A 14,483-nucleotide genomic window follows, 5' to 3' on the forward strand; every position below is an offset into this window, starting at 1 on the left:
CACGCCCAACAAACACAGATACAATTCTGGATACTCCTTTGCCACACTTGAAAAAAGCTACTGGTTCCAGAGCCTTGTTTTTAATGAATCCTTGAACCAACTGTGGTATAACTAGACTTACAGTACTCAGTAAGAACTGGTCACGAGACATTTGTCTGAATTCTAGAGAGTATTCTCTTTTGATGAGAGAGGAGACCCAAGCATCTGTGGAGGTGTATGCTCAAACTTGCACAAATTGAGTCAATCTAACTCCTACTGGATCCACTCATAGATCATCTGACTTTTGGGTAGTTCCTTTCTGTTTGGAGTCAGTTGTGTCAGGCTTACATCTGTACTGCTGAACTTTGGTGATCTATTCTCCAGCTGAGGACCAAAGAGACCTGTGGGCTGAAAAATAAGCGCAAAAAAACTCCTTCCCATTGTTTTAACCACAAAGCTCTCATAGAGTAGTTTGATGCAGCCATGGATTTTGAAGAACATCTTAGTATGTCCAGAGGAATATCACATAGAAAATCTGCTGCTGATTTTAGAATAGGCAGGTATTCTAGGAGATTCTCCAGGCTTACTCTGTCTTGAATATCCTGAGACAGCTGGCCCAGCCAAATCCTAAGTGCTCTTTCCACAGGCACCAATGACAATGCCACCATGGATGCAGAAGCCACAGCCCCATAGTCTTTTTTAAGAAAGGACTCCGCCTTTCTCTCCATGGAATGAAGAATCTTCAGCAATGAAGATTCTTCGGACGGGAATAGACCTTTTTGAAAAGCCTTGCAACAACCAGATCCACTTTAGGCAGCGCTTCCCATTCTGTTACTTCATTAGAGTCCAATCTGTAAAGGGCTAAGATCTGGATCTGAGATCAAGTCTCTTCTCAGGTTTAGAACATTCACTTTGTGGACAGTCTTTGTAGCAACCAATCAGATTCCACCTTTCATTTTTCAATGTAGCTATGAAAAATGAAAGGTGGAAATTGATTGGTTGCTATGGGCAACTAAGCCATCTCTACTTTACACCAGTTTGATAAATCTCCCCCATTGTTTTTCTGGCTTGTTTTCCACATTTTTATCAGATTCCACTGTAAGTTTAACTTGCTTGAGCAGACTTGGTGCTCTGTCGTTGTGAAACAAGTACATATTGTCCATATTAATGGAGGTAGAATCATCAAAGGAATCCTGGCTGTCTGAGTAACTAGATGAAGTAGACTCTATAGTAATTTGCAGTGTGGTCTCTTTACGTCGCCATTTCTTACTCATGGAAGACTGTTTAAAGTAGGGATGCCCAACCTGCACCCCACCAGCTGTTGAAAAACTACAACTCTAAGCATGCCTGGACAGCCTACAGCTATCAGCCTATAGCAGGGCATGGTGGGAGTTGTAGTTTTACAATAGCTGGAGGGCCGCAGGTTGAGCATCCCTGGTTTAAAGGACTCAAAGGTCTCCACAAGTTGTTCTCGGAACCAACCCCCGAGAAGAGGCAGGGCTGGTGAAAACATTTTCAGGCTGACACAATTATCATAATCTTCTGGTATAGGCAGTTGGCAGGTAGTGCATTGTCTGTGTCTGTGACTTTGTAGTCCTTTTTCTTGTGGAAGACATGTAGAAAGTAATAGAAACCATTAGTCCACAGAAATCACTACCACCAGACCCCCAGAAAGCAGCAAATATACCTCTCAACACAGAGGGTTCTGCTGCCCGGCAGAGGAGCAACCACACTCATACACTTTATATAGCCCCCTGCTGCAAAACACGCACCATAGGAAAGTTGTGCATGCGCAATGCACATTTCCAGATGCCAGCTCCCTGATTCCAACAAACACCTTGACCAAGCAATTCTGTATACACATACAGCGGTGGTAGACCGTGCGCACGCACACAAAGAAAAGATGCCAGCACCTTACCTACGCTTGAAAATGCTCACAGTCCATCTGCTTCACATGAACAATATGTGACGGCATCCCCTGAGGGACAAGGAACTCTCCTTGTTTATAGGTACACATAAGAACATCTGAGGGACCCACGACACCTAGGTTTACAGAGCTCTCAGTTGCTAAATAGCAAGATCCAAAGGATATAGAGGCGGTGAACCTACTAACATACGTAGCCTTCAGTAGAAGGGAAAAAAATACATGGTCTGACTCTTAATTAGCAATTTTATAGTACCAGGAGGTCTTAACTGTTTAATCTGCATAATTGCCATTGTTATTAACATGTCTTCTGTTCTAAGTAGTGGGCCAAAAGATTAACCCATTGTGTGCTGCCGTAGGATGTTCAGGAAATATTTAATGCACCATCAGGTCCAAAGATTCCTCATGTGCTGAGTATTTATATAGACGGTGCTGTGCATTAGCTACCTATACATAACTGCCTGACCAAGGGTTTGATTTATATACAATGTGTGATAACCCATTTCAGATTTAGTAAATGATAAAAGACAGACAAAAAGACAGTCCTCGACAATAATACACATGGAGATGCTACCCCATTGCAACGCACCAGCTTATTGCAACCGCTGGACCCATGCTATGACTTATACTTTGATTTATAATTGAGATGCAAAACCAGGACATTTTCTAATAACACTTGTGTAAAGTTCTATTCACGTTCACCAACTTTGCAAAGCTTAAATATATTAATCATTTAAGAGAAGATGCTATTAATGAGGCTACACTGGCATTCAGCCAAGGATGTATAATAAATGATACCTTTAAAAATTCCCAGTGGAGCAAACTAGTTAATTCATGAGAATATAATTTAAAATTTTCCATCAAGGTTATACAAGGAAAATCATTTCTTTCTTTAGAGGCCATTCAGGTGAACAGGCAAACCAGGCAACAGGCAAAAGTTAACCTGACAATTAGAATGCATGTAATATAACCAGTAACTGCATCATAGCTCCCCCAGACACTGAAATATATAAATTTTTACACTCACTTTTCTTGTTATAATTGTAGATTATGTTTAATATATCTACATGGTAAGGCTTCATTCACACGTCTGTGGAACATGGTCCATGAGATAGCGGACTGGCATTCTGCTTAGTGCAGGAGCGCACGGCGTCATTCGTTACTATGACGCCGTGCGCTTTGTGCCACAGCAGTACAGTAATACACTCATATGATCTATACGAGTGTATTACTATACTGCGGTACATGTTTCTGAGGGTCAGCTCACCAGCAGGCCCTCAACCATAAGGTTTTACAGGGTCAGCTCACCAGCAGGCCCTCAACCATAAGGTTTTACAGGGTCAGCTCACCAGCAGGCCCTCACCCATAATTTTTTCAATGGTCAGATCAGCAGCAGGCACTCGCCCCTAATGTTTTAGAGAGTTAGCTCTGCAGCGGACCCTCACCCCTAATGTTTTAGATGGTCAGCTCAGCAGCAGTCCCTTGCCCGTAATATTTTAGAGGGTCACCAGCAGGCCCTTGCTCCTAATGTTTTTGAGGGTCACCAGCAGGCCATCAATCATAATTGTTCAATGGTGTATGATGCCCTCCTTTATGTGCAATAAAGGGTGTATTGGAGTGCCGGTTCCTTGTAATTTTTGGAAGCCCTTTCACTTAGTGCATAAGCTTTATGAGTCCCACTACCTAAACAATTGTACCACAATGTGAATAAAGCCCTCCATTATGTGCAGTGGCGTCTCTAGCTTTCAAATTTTGGGGGGGCACACTGGGGGCCAGGACAAAAGTAGGGGGGGCAGCTATAACAACGATACATTTACACAAGTACGCTTAGAAAGGCTGCGATACTTTACCCAATACCTAAAACCGCAACAGGGAAGAAAAGTCCAGCTGTCTGTGGATGACACTTTTATAGAGAGGGGGATCTGTGGATGACACTGCTATGGGGGGGGATCTGTGGATGCCACATACCGTATATAGCATCTTATGCTATATGTGTCATCCACAGATCCACCCCATGACAGTGTCATCCCCATTTCCCCCTCCATAACAGTGTCATCCACAGATCTCCCTCCCTATAACAGTGTCATCCACAGATCTCCCTCCCTGCCTCTCACAGGAGTGTACATATATAAAATAAACATATTTCACATGAACACTTACAGTTACTTGGCTTGGCCCTTGGGGATCTCGGACGCCACTTCAACACTTGGTTGGGGGCTCAGCGGAGCTGATGTTGTGTTTTATCCTAAAGAGATAGATTTCATAATAAGGATTTGGAGAAGGGGCAGAGGGATAGCAGAGCAGGGAGAGGCTGGTGCTGCTACTAGGGGGTCATACCATGGGGGAGTAATAAAACCCACCATAATGCCCCCCAGTAGAAATAATTCTCCTTATAATGTGCAAAACATACCCCCTTATGCCCCCAGTTGAGCTAATGTCCCCCATAATGTGCTAGTATAAAATACCCCTATATAGTGCCCCAGTAAATGCCTCCATAGTGCTCCTCTCCCCCTTCCTGCTAGTGCCCCCCATAATGTACCAGTATAAAATGCCCCATATATCGTGCCCCAGTAGATGCCCTCAGTGTCCCCCATAATTTGCAAGTATAAAATACCCCTTCTTAGTGCCCCCCGTAGATGACTCCATAGTACTCCTCTCTCCCCTTCTCCATAGTACCCACCATAATGTGTCCCAGTATAAAATGCTACTGTACAGAGCCCCCCATATAAAACACCCCTTCTTCGTGGCCTCAGTAGATGCCCCTATAGTGCCCACCAATAATGTGCCAGTAATAAGTGCCCTCAATAACGTGCCACTGCCAGTAACAAGAGCCCCCCAATGTGCCAGTAATAAGCCCCCATCACGTGCCAGTAACAAGAGCCCCCATCACGTGCCAGTAATAAGCCCTCATCACGTACCAGTAATAAGCCCCCATCACGTGCCAGTATTAAGCCCCCCATCATGTGCCAGTATTAAGTCCCCCCCATCATGTGCCAGTATTAAGTCCCCCCATCATGTGCCAGTATTAATTCCCCCCATCATGTGCCAGTATTAAGTCCCCCATTATGTGCCAGTATTAAGTCCCCCCCATCATGTGCCAGTATTAAGTCCCCCCCATCATGTGCCAGTATTAAGTCCCCCCATCATGTGCCAGTATTAAGTCCCCCCCATCATGTGCCAGTATTAAGTCCCCCCATCATCATGTGCCAGTATTAAGTCCCCCCATCATCATGTGCCAGTATTAAGTCCCCTTCCCATCATGTGCCAGTATTAAGTTCCCCCCATCATGTGCCAGTATTAAGTCCCCCCATCATCATGTGCCACTATTAAGTCCCCCCATCATGTGCCAGTATTAAGTCCCCCCATCATCATGTGCCAGTATTAAGTACCCCCATCATCATGTGCCAGTATTAAGTACCCCCATCATCATGTGCCAGTATTAAGTCCCCCCCATCATCATGTGCCAGTATTAAGTCCCCCCCATCATCATGTGCCAGTATTAAGTCCCCCCCATCATCATGTGCCAGTATTAAGTCCCCCCATCATCATGTGCCAGTATTAAGTCCCCCCATCATCATGTGCCAGTATTAAGTCCCCCCATCATCATCATGTGCCAGTATTGTAATAAGCCCCCCTAATGTGCCAGTAACAGTATTGTAAAAAAAAAACCAAAAAAAAAACACTTATACTTACCTCAGTGTCAGCGATGCGATGCAGCCTCTTCCTGTGTCCCGCGCTGTAATGTAAGGCTCAGGCGGCGAGATGACGTCATCGCGCCGCCTGCGCCGGCCTCTGATAGGCTGCCGGCCTAGTGCCTGCAGCCTATCAGAGGAAGGGGAAGGGACACGCCTCTCCCTTCCCTGCACCTCCGCTGGCACAGGCAGATTACAATGGAGATGAGCGCAATGGAAGCGCTCATCCCCCTGTGCCCGGCGGCAGCGGCGGCTGCGGCTCACTTGTGGGGGGGGAATTTTAGTTGGGGGGGCACATGGGGGGCACAGCATGATGTAGGGGGGGCCGTGGCCCCCTCTGGCCCCCCCTGGCAACGCCACTGATTATGTGATATACCGGTTGTATCGGAGTGCCTCTTCCTTGTCATTTTTGACAGCACTTGCACTTTATATACAAGTAAATATACAGGAAAGAATGTTTCCTAACAATTTTTCCTCTTTTATCTTCGGTTTGGTGCGTATTATTGTCAGTCTGTAAAAGTGGCGTACTACTCGGACAACATCGTTTTCAGCAGCTCCCTGGGAGTCCAAGATGCATCCAGACATCCTCCCCATGCTGTTCCCGAACCATTTTGGTGGTGTTTCCATCAATTTCTGACCTTTTACTATGAACCAGACACCCTACCCTCTTCAGAGCAGGGGGTGCCTGGTTTAATGCTCGGGTTCTCCCATTGACTTCCATTGTGCTCGGGTGCTCGGTAGCACCCGAGCATCCCGAGGTGTTCGACCCGAACACCCGAGCACTTTGGTGCTTGATCAACACTAATAATAATGATAACTTGGAGTGGTTACGCCATATGATAACTTTTATCCCCAAGGGGACTCCCCCTCCCCCCCCATTTTCTCTGACTCCCAGCTAGCTTCGAAATAGCACTAAGGTTTATAATGTCACAGTACATCTGCACCCCAGTGCTATATATGAATTACCATAATTTGGAGGTAGATGTATATATACACATAGGAAGGGGACACAAAATAAATACATAAGAAAAAAGAATAATAATTGAAATGTAAATAAAAATGACAATAAAAATAAGAAATAAATAAGAAAAGAACTAATAAAAATGATAAAAAGGAAAATAATGTAGACTCAAATATTTGTAAATAGAAATAATCATGGCTATTAAACATAAATGTAATTATGAAAGTTGTGATATTAGATGAGCATGATTCTTTGATGAAAAAGGAAATTGAAGAAATAAAACAGTGAGGTTAATCTTGTGCACATTAAACATATAGGGCAATTAAATACACTGCTCAAAAAAATAAAGGGAACACAAAAATAACACATCCTAGATCTGAATTAATTAAATATTCTTCTGAAATACTTTGTTCTTTACATAGTTGAATGTGCTGACAACAAAATCACACAAAAATTAAAAAATGGAAATCAAATTTTTTAACCCATGGAGGTCTGGATTTGGAGTCACACTCAAAATTAAAGTGGAAAAACACACTACAGGCTGATCCAACTTTGATGTAATGTCCTTAAAACAAGTCAAAATGAGGCTCAGTAGTGTGTGTGGCCTCCACGTGCCTGTATGACCTCCCTACAACGCCTGTGTATGCTCCTGATGAGGTGGCGGATGGTCTCCTGAGGGATCTCCTCCCAGACCTGGACTAAAGCATCTGCCAACTCCTCGACAGTCTGTGGTGCAACGTGACGTTGGTGGATAGAGCGAGACATGATGTCCCAGATGTGCTCAATTGGATTCAGGTCTGGGGAACGGGCGGGCCAGTCCATAGCATCAATGCCTTCGTCTTGCAGGAACTGCTGACACACTCCAGCCACATGAGGTCTAGCATTGTCTTGCATTAGGAGGAACCCAGGGCCAACCGCACCAGCATATGGTCTCACAAGGGGTCTGAGGATCTCATCTCGGTACCCCTATGGCAGTCAGGCTACCTCTGGCGAGCACATGGAGGGCTGTGCGGCCCTCCAAAGAAATGCCACCCCACACCATTACTGACCCAATGCCAAACCGGTCATGCTGGAGGATGTTGCAGGCAGCAGAACATTCTCCACGGCGTCTCCAGACTCTGTCACGTCTGTCACATGTGCTCAGTGTGACCCTGCTTTCATCTGTGAAGAGCACAGGGCGCCATTGGCGAATTTGCCAATCTTGGTGTTCTCTGGCAAATGCCAAACGTCCTGCACGGTGTTGGGCTGTAAGCCGAACCCCCACCTGTGGACGTCGGGCCCTCATATCACCCTCATGGAGTCTGTTTCTGAAGGTTTGAGCAGACACATGCCCATTTGTGGTCATTTTACAGGGCTCTGGCATTGCTCCTCCTGTTCCTCCTTGCACAAAGGCGGAGGTAGCAGTCCTGCTGCTGGGTTGTTGCCCTCCTACGGCCTCCTCCACGTCTTCTGATGTACTGGCCTGTCTCCTGGTAGCGCCTCCATGCTCTGGACACTACGCTGACAAGCTGCACTACCTGAGCCACTTGTGTGGGTTGTAGACTCAGTCTCATGCTACCACTAGAGTGAAAGCACCGCCAGCATTCAAAAGTGACCAAAACATCAGCCAGGAAGCATAGGAACTGAGAAGTGGTCTGTGGTCACCTTGCTAATTGCCTAGAATTTCCACCTGTTGTCTATCCCATTTGCACAACAGCATGTGAAATTGATTGTCACTCAGTGTTGCTTCCTAAGTGGACAGTTTGATTTCACAGAAGTGTGATTGACTTGGAGTTACATTGTGTTGTTTATGTAATCCCTTTATTTTTTTGAGCAGTGTAGTTCATTGTAAATAGTGAGGAGAAGAATATAATTAAATAAATGCCCATGATCTAATAAAGAACAACATGATTAGCAATTTATAATTAAAAATAGGAATAGTGTATTTATAGACATGTTTTGAAAAATAGACATGATTCAATGTGGGTAGATTTATTTATGACTAACTCATCAGATGTCATCAACATATCAAAAATCAAAACTCATAGATTCAATACTAGTATATCCAAAGTATATGGTGGAATATTTTAGTAAAGAACAGTAAAAACCAAAAGGGGACACATGTGAGAGTGACAGTGAATAAATTGCCAATGTATTTAGAATAATTTCTAAGTCCTTTGACATGCGCAGTGAATGCCAACGAAGCGATTCTTGATGACGGCCGCAGTGATGCGCAGGATTAGCTGGCAAAACATGTCCAGGGGCTGTGTTTGGTTACTATTTTAGACAGCAGGTGCACATAGATATGAAAATCTAACCAAAGGTTTATAAGCAAATGAACATAGCGCAGGGATAGAAGGCAAGTGAGCCTGTATTAGCCCCCTGGAAAGGCTCACTTCTCAGTTCCCTTAGCTAGTTATTCACACTGAGACTCAAACAGTGTGTTATAGTAGATACAGATAGAAAGAAACTATGTGACACAGCTGACACTTTTAATCCTTTTATTTAGTCAGTAGATATATTAATATAGATTTAATAAATGTTACTTTTTAACAAGTAGAAGTAGCACATGGAACAAAAAGGCGTTATTGGTCTGATGGACCAATAATAAAAGTTAAGGGGTGCCTTAACATGTGCTAGGGGTCAACTTTTGTTGAAATTGTGATGAATAGACAAATGGGTCAGAGCATCTCTGAAAGAACAGGTCCTGTGGGATGTTCCTGGTATGCAGGGGTTAGGCTACTAAAAGTGGTTCATGAAAGGAGAGTTGGAGAACTGGCAAGTCATGGGCGCCCATTGATTTGTGTGGGGAGTGAAGTTTAGCCTATCTAGTCTCATCCTGCAAGAGCTACTGTAGAACAAATTGTAAAAGTTAATATTGGCTATGATAGAAATGCGTCATAACACATTGCACTTCAGTTTGCTGTGTAACTGCAGACCATTCGGTCAAGTGAATATTCTGGTTTCATATTTGTTGACACTACTTGGGGCATTATTATTGCCTGGCGGCACTACATATAGACATTATAGGGTCACTACAGGGGTTTATTATAAATACTAGAGGCACTACAAGGAGGCATAATAAATTCTGGGGGCACTAGAGGGTGCATTATAACTACTGGCAACAATAAATGGGGTATTATTAATATTCGAGGCACTTCATAGGGACATATTAAGTACTGTGGGTGCTACAGATGGACATTATAAATACTGGGGGCACTACTGGGGGCATTATGAATACTGGAGGCACTACAGGGGGCTACTATAGGAAGTCATTATAAATACAGGAGGCATTATAAATACTGGGGGCACTACAGAGGGCATAAATACTAGGGCCACTATAGGAAGTCATTATAAATACAAGAGGCATTATAGATACTGGGGGTGCTATAGGGGGGCATTATAAATACTCACGGCACCACAGGGTGGTATTTATAAATTCTGGTGGCACTACACGGAGTATTATAAATACTAATGGGCACTGCTGGGAATATAAATGCTGGGAGCCACTACTAAAGCATTATAAATGCTGGGAAGAACAACCCTTTAAGCGTTCCATGTGTAGTTCTTCATTTTCCAGTAGTGTATGTTATGTAGTGAAATATATATGAAGACAACTTTTGTGAAAAGCAAACTTTCTGTATGTGTTTTAGAGCAATAAGCTGTTCTTTTGTTTGAATCTCTTTGTGTATATTTCTGAAGCTGCCATTATTTCCTACAGTACCGAAGTGAAATTGCCATTATTTAGAAACAATTTTGGCCATGCTTTAAAATGACACATACATTTTGCAAGGGAGAGTTTTCCACTTCAGAGGAAATGGCTTTAATAATGAATCTGGAGTGACTTGCTGCTAGCGGGGCTTCTCTATTATTATTGGCTGAGGGAGTAAATTCACTGGCATGCAGTGGGTCAGAAGGCGCTGTGTTATGAGAGCACGGCACATGCATGCAAAGTTATTTTATATTGTGGTTGCAAGCAAGTGTCTCAACTGATCACAAAATGAGAGGTTTTGGAAAAATGGCCATGGGGAACTTTCTTTTACAATTATTGCTTCAGATATTTCAGATGAACAAAACTCCAGGGGAAATGTGCCAGGCCACTGAAAGCTAAACTGCAGAATGATGGCAAGAAATAAAAGAAACGACACATTCCCAGATGAACACTACCACGCTGTGTGTCTGACACGTCAACACGTGTCTTAATGTTGTTAGTTGGAAGCATAACATGAAATCCTAGCAAATTTTAAAATATTGACTTGTATGGAAATTGGTGTTCATGTTGAAGAATAATTTTACATACATATTGTTTATATCATGTGAGGCTATCTAGTTTATAGGGTTTTTCTGAGACTTTAATACTGATGACTAGAGATGAGCAAAGTTTTCAAAAATTCAATTTAGACGCTTTGTCGAAGAAATTCACTTAGTTCCAAATGAATTTCTCATGAAGTGCGTTAAATCAGCTATATCCCGCCCTTCAGAGAGAGTGTGTCTCGGTGTACATCACTGTGCATTGCAGCAACATGCATAGATAGCCCTTTCCGGTAGTGACAGGCAGGGGGACACCCCAATAACAGTAGAACTAAACAGCTTATTCACCCCAATTTGAGAATAAAGGGCTTCTGTCATCAGGAACATTGTTATTAAACCGGCTGACTTTAGACATGTGCTAATGTCTGCTGAAGCTAACAGTCATTGTACCTTTTTTCTATGTGCCTCCGTTTTTGTGAAAAACAAACTTTTATGAGCCTCTAGGAGCAATGGGGGTGTTGACACTAGTCCTAGAGGATTTGTTCTCCCTTCTCTGGCTGCACCCTCATCATGCTGATTGAGAGGGCCAGCCAGGATAATGTGAACATTTGATCAGCATGATGAGGGCATGGCCAGAGGAGGAAGAACAGGGCCTCTAGGAGTAGGGGCAGCACCTTCATTGCTCCTAGACCATTTACATAGAAAGAAGGGGCAAAGACTGTTACCTAAAGCTGACATTAGCACATGTCTAAAGTCAGCAAGCTTAATAGTCTCCCTATTCTCTCCTGACAGTGTGTAAAAACTCTCCCTATGATCTCCCTACGCTGTCCCTCCGACTGTCACTGCACCTCCCTATCCAATATTCCATAATTAAAAGCTTTTAGCAACACTGTCCCTAGCGCTTGTCATGTCTCTCCCTATGCTCAGCTCACAGTGAAATGGAGGAGACCATGCGGGATAAGGCGTTTAAAGGGCTGTGACATCACAGGGGCTGGCTATCTTCTGATTTGCTGTCTGCACGGAATTATGAGTGATCTTGCATTCGCAGGTTTCTTACTTTCATTTTGTAATGTGTAGCCGTCAAATTCAGATTCATTGCAAATTAAATTTTTCCTAAACTTCGTATCAAATTCCACTTTGGATGCTTTGATTCGCTCAACACTACTGATGACCTATCGTCTGGATAGGTCATCAGTATCTGATCGGTGGGGATCCGACACCCAGGACCCCCGCCAATGAACTGTTTGAGAAGGCACCGGTGCTCCTCTGAGCGCCACTGACTTCTCATAACTTACCTAGCACAGCCCGTACATTGTATAGTGGCTGTGCTTGGTACCCCGCCGATCAGCTGTTTGAGAAGGCAGTGGCACTCGCATTAACGCTGCGGCCTTCTCTCAGCTTTTCCTAGGCCATCTGACAACATGTTCATCGGTCACGTGGCCTAGACACAGCTCATCCCCATTGAAGTGAATGGGGCTGAGATCAATACCAAGCACAGTCGCTATATAATGTACAGCACTGTGCTAGATAAGCTATGAGAAGGCAGCGGTGCTCACAGGAGCACTGGTGCCTTTCTCAAACAGCTCATTGGTGGGGGTCCTGGGTGTCGGACCCCCAACGATTAGCTACTGATGACCTATTTAGACGATAGGTCATCAGTATTAAAATCTCAGAAAACCCTTGTGCACATGGCCCTGTTAATGGCCACTGTATGGGATTCAGCACACAACTCATTTGCTGTACTTATACCAGTAGCTTTTCTTTACCCTTTTCTTTAATATTAGGGCTTATGGATGATATAGAAGGGCATCTCCTGCTTACACGTGCTTCTATCAGTTAGAGCATGGAGCCACTAAGTAAAAGGAGCTGGTCTGTCTATGTATCACTGGCTGGCAAATCAGCTCACATTCTGCAACTCTTTGCAGTCTCCTTGCTGCTCTGCCCTTTGGCTTTCAGATCTACACAGATATCATTATGTTTCTGTACAGGTCCTTCATCAGTAACAGTGACTTCACCTGCGTGGGTCTTTCTGCAGGTCCTGCATACAGTACTTTTGTGCAAAGTGTCATTGCAGAAAGCAGTATTCACTTAAAAAAACAAGAGAAAATTGCATTGTGCTTTAAAACTTTGGCCACTTTGGGAAGCCATGGGCCCCTCGGGAACCTAGGTCCCTGAGCACTCAAAAAACTGCCCATATTATAATCCACCACTGGGCAAATCATTCAGTTCAGAGTGATTATGGTAATTGGAGTGAAGAGCTTTCATTTTCTGGTGTACAGACTTTTATAAAATTATTAAACTGTATGTAACGCTTTAATCATTTTGGTACATCTAACGTAAAATGCATAAGACTGGCATAAGAAACTCCAGTCTTAATAAATTCTCTCCAAAGTAAATAATGAACTAGAGAGAAGTTGTATAGATAACCATCAGCACATTGTGGAAGCCTGTGCTGTGTGCCCTCACAAAATATGGCTTATCCATATTACTCAAATTGCTTCTGTTTGTAACTGGAGTGATATGGGCAATAGACTGATTAAATGGAATTGGTCAAATTGCAGTTTCACTAAGTACTAAAGGTAAATCTACTCTTTCATTATTAACTGTTTGACTGAGTTATTGATCTTCTGCTGAAAATAATACACTGTGTAGTATAGCCCTGGATTAGCCAATGCCATATTAGTGTTTAGCTGGTAAATAATGTATGGCAGCAATTTTAATGAACCATTACTAATAAAAATCTACTTTGTAACGTTTGTCTTTTAGAGAAATTAGAAAAACAGTGTTGCTGGTCCTGGAAAAGTGTCGTTTTCAGTTGGGCTATAATGGCCTTCTGTTTTGAAGTAGAACTAGACAAGGAAAAGAAACTTATCTTTTTTTTAAATCAAATCATTTTTATTATGAATTTTTCTTTAAAAAAAAAAAAGGAATAAACAAGGAGTACAAAATCCATGAATCAAGCTTGTACAGGATATAGCGCATGTGTTACAAATACATTACAGTCATGTATCTTAGAAGACAGCATCCACATCACATTGTACTCTGACTGAGATGCATAAAGAAACTTATCTAAGGCTACTTTCACACTTGCGCTAGCAGGGTCCGTGCTAACGCTAGCCCAAGTGTGCCGCCGGAAGTCGATCAGGCTGCGGAGATCAGGCCGCAGCACAGCAAGCATGCCGAGAGGCGGCCGAACAAAAACTGCAGCATGCATACAGTACAGTTAGATAGCAGTATGGTATATGTAGAAAAGATAGAGAGCCATACAGTCCCGGTAGATTGCAGTATGTATATGCAGTACAGGTAGAGAATGTAGTGCCCTAGAGCAGGGGGTACTTAGACTTTTGGACATTTGTGAACATTTGTCTATTTCCCCTATGCAAAGTTATAAACTTCTTACTTTATTTCACTTGAAAAGGTTAACTTGCACTGTTTAATACTATGTAACTGCATTTTATATGTATTTTGTGATATACAGTGCCTTGCAAAAGTATTCACCCTCCTTGGCTTTTTTTTTTCATTTTTTTGGTGCCTCATAACCTGGAATTAGCATGAATTGTTTGAGGATTTGCATCATTTAATTTACAGAACATGCCCACAACTTTGAAGATTTTTTTTATTTATTTATTGTGAAGCAGACAACAAATAGGACAAAATAACAGAAAAAGTCAATGTGTATAAGTATTCACCCCCTTAA

Source organism: Bufo bufo, chromosome 2 (genome assembly GCF_905171765.1).
Source record: "Bufo bufo chromosome 2, aBufBuf1.1, whole genome shotgun sequence".
Taxonomy (NCBI): Eukaryota; Metazoa; Chordata; class Amphibia; order Anura; family Bufonidae; genus Bufo; species Bufo bufo.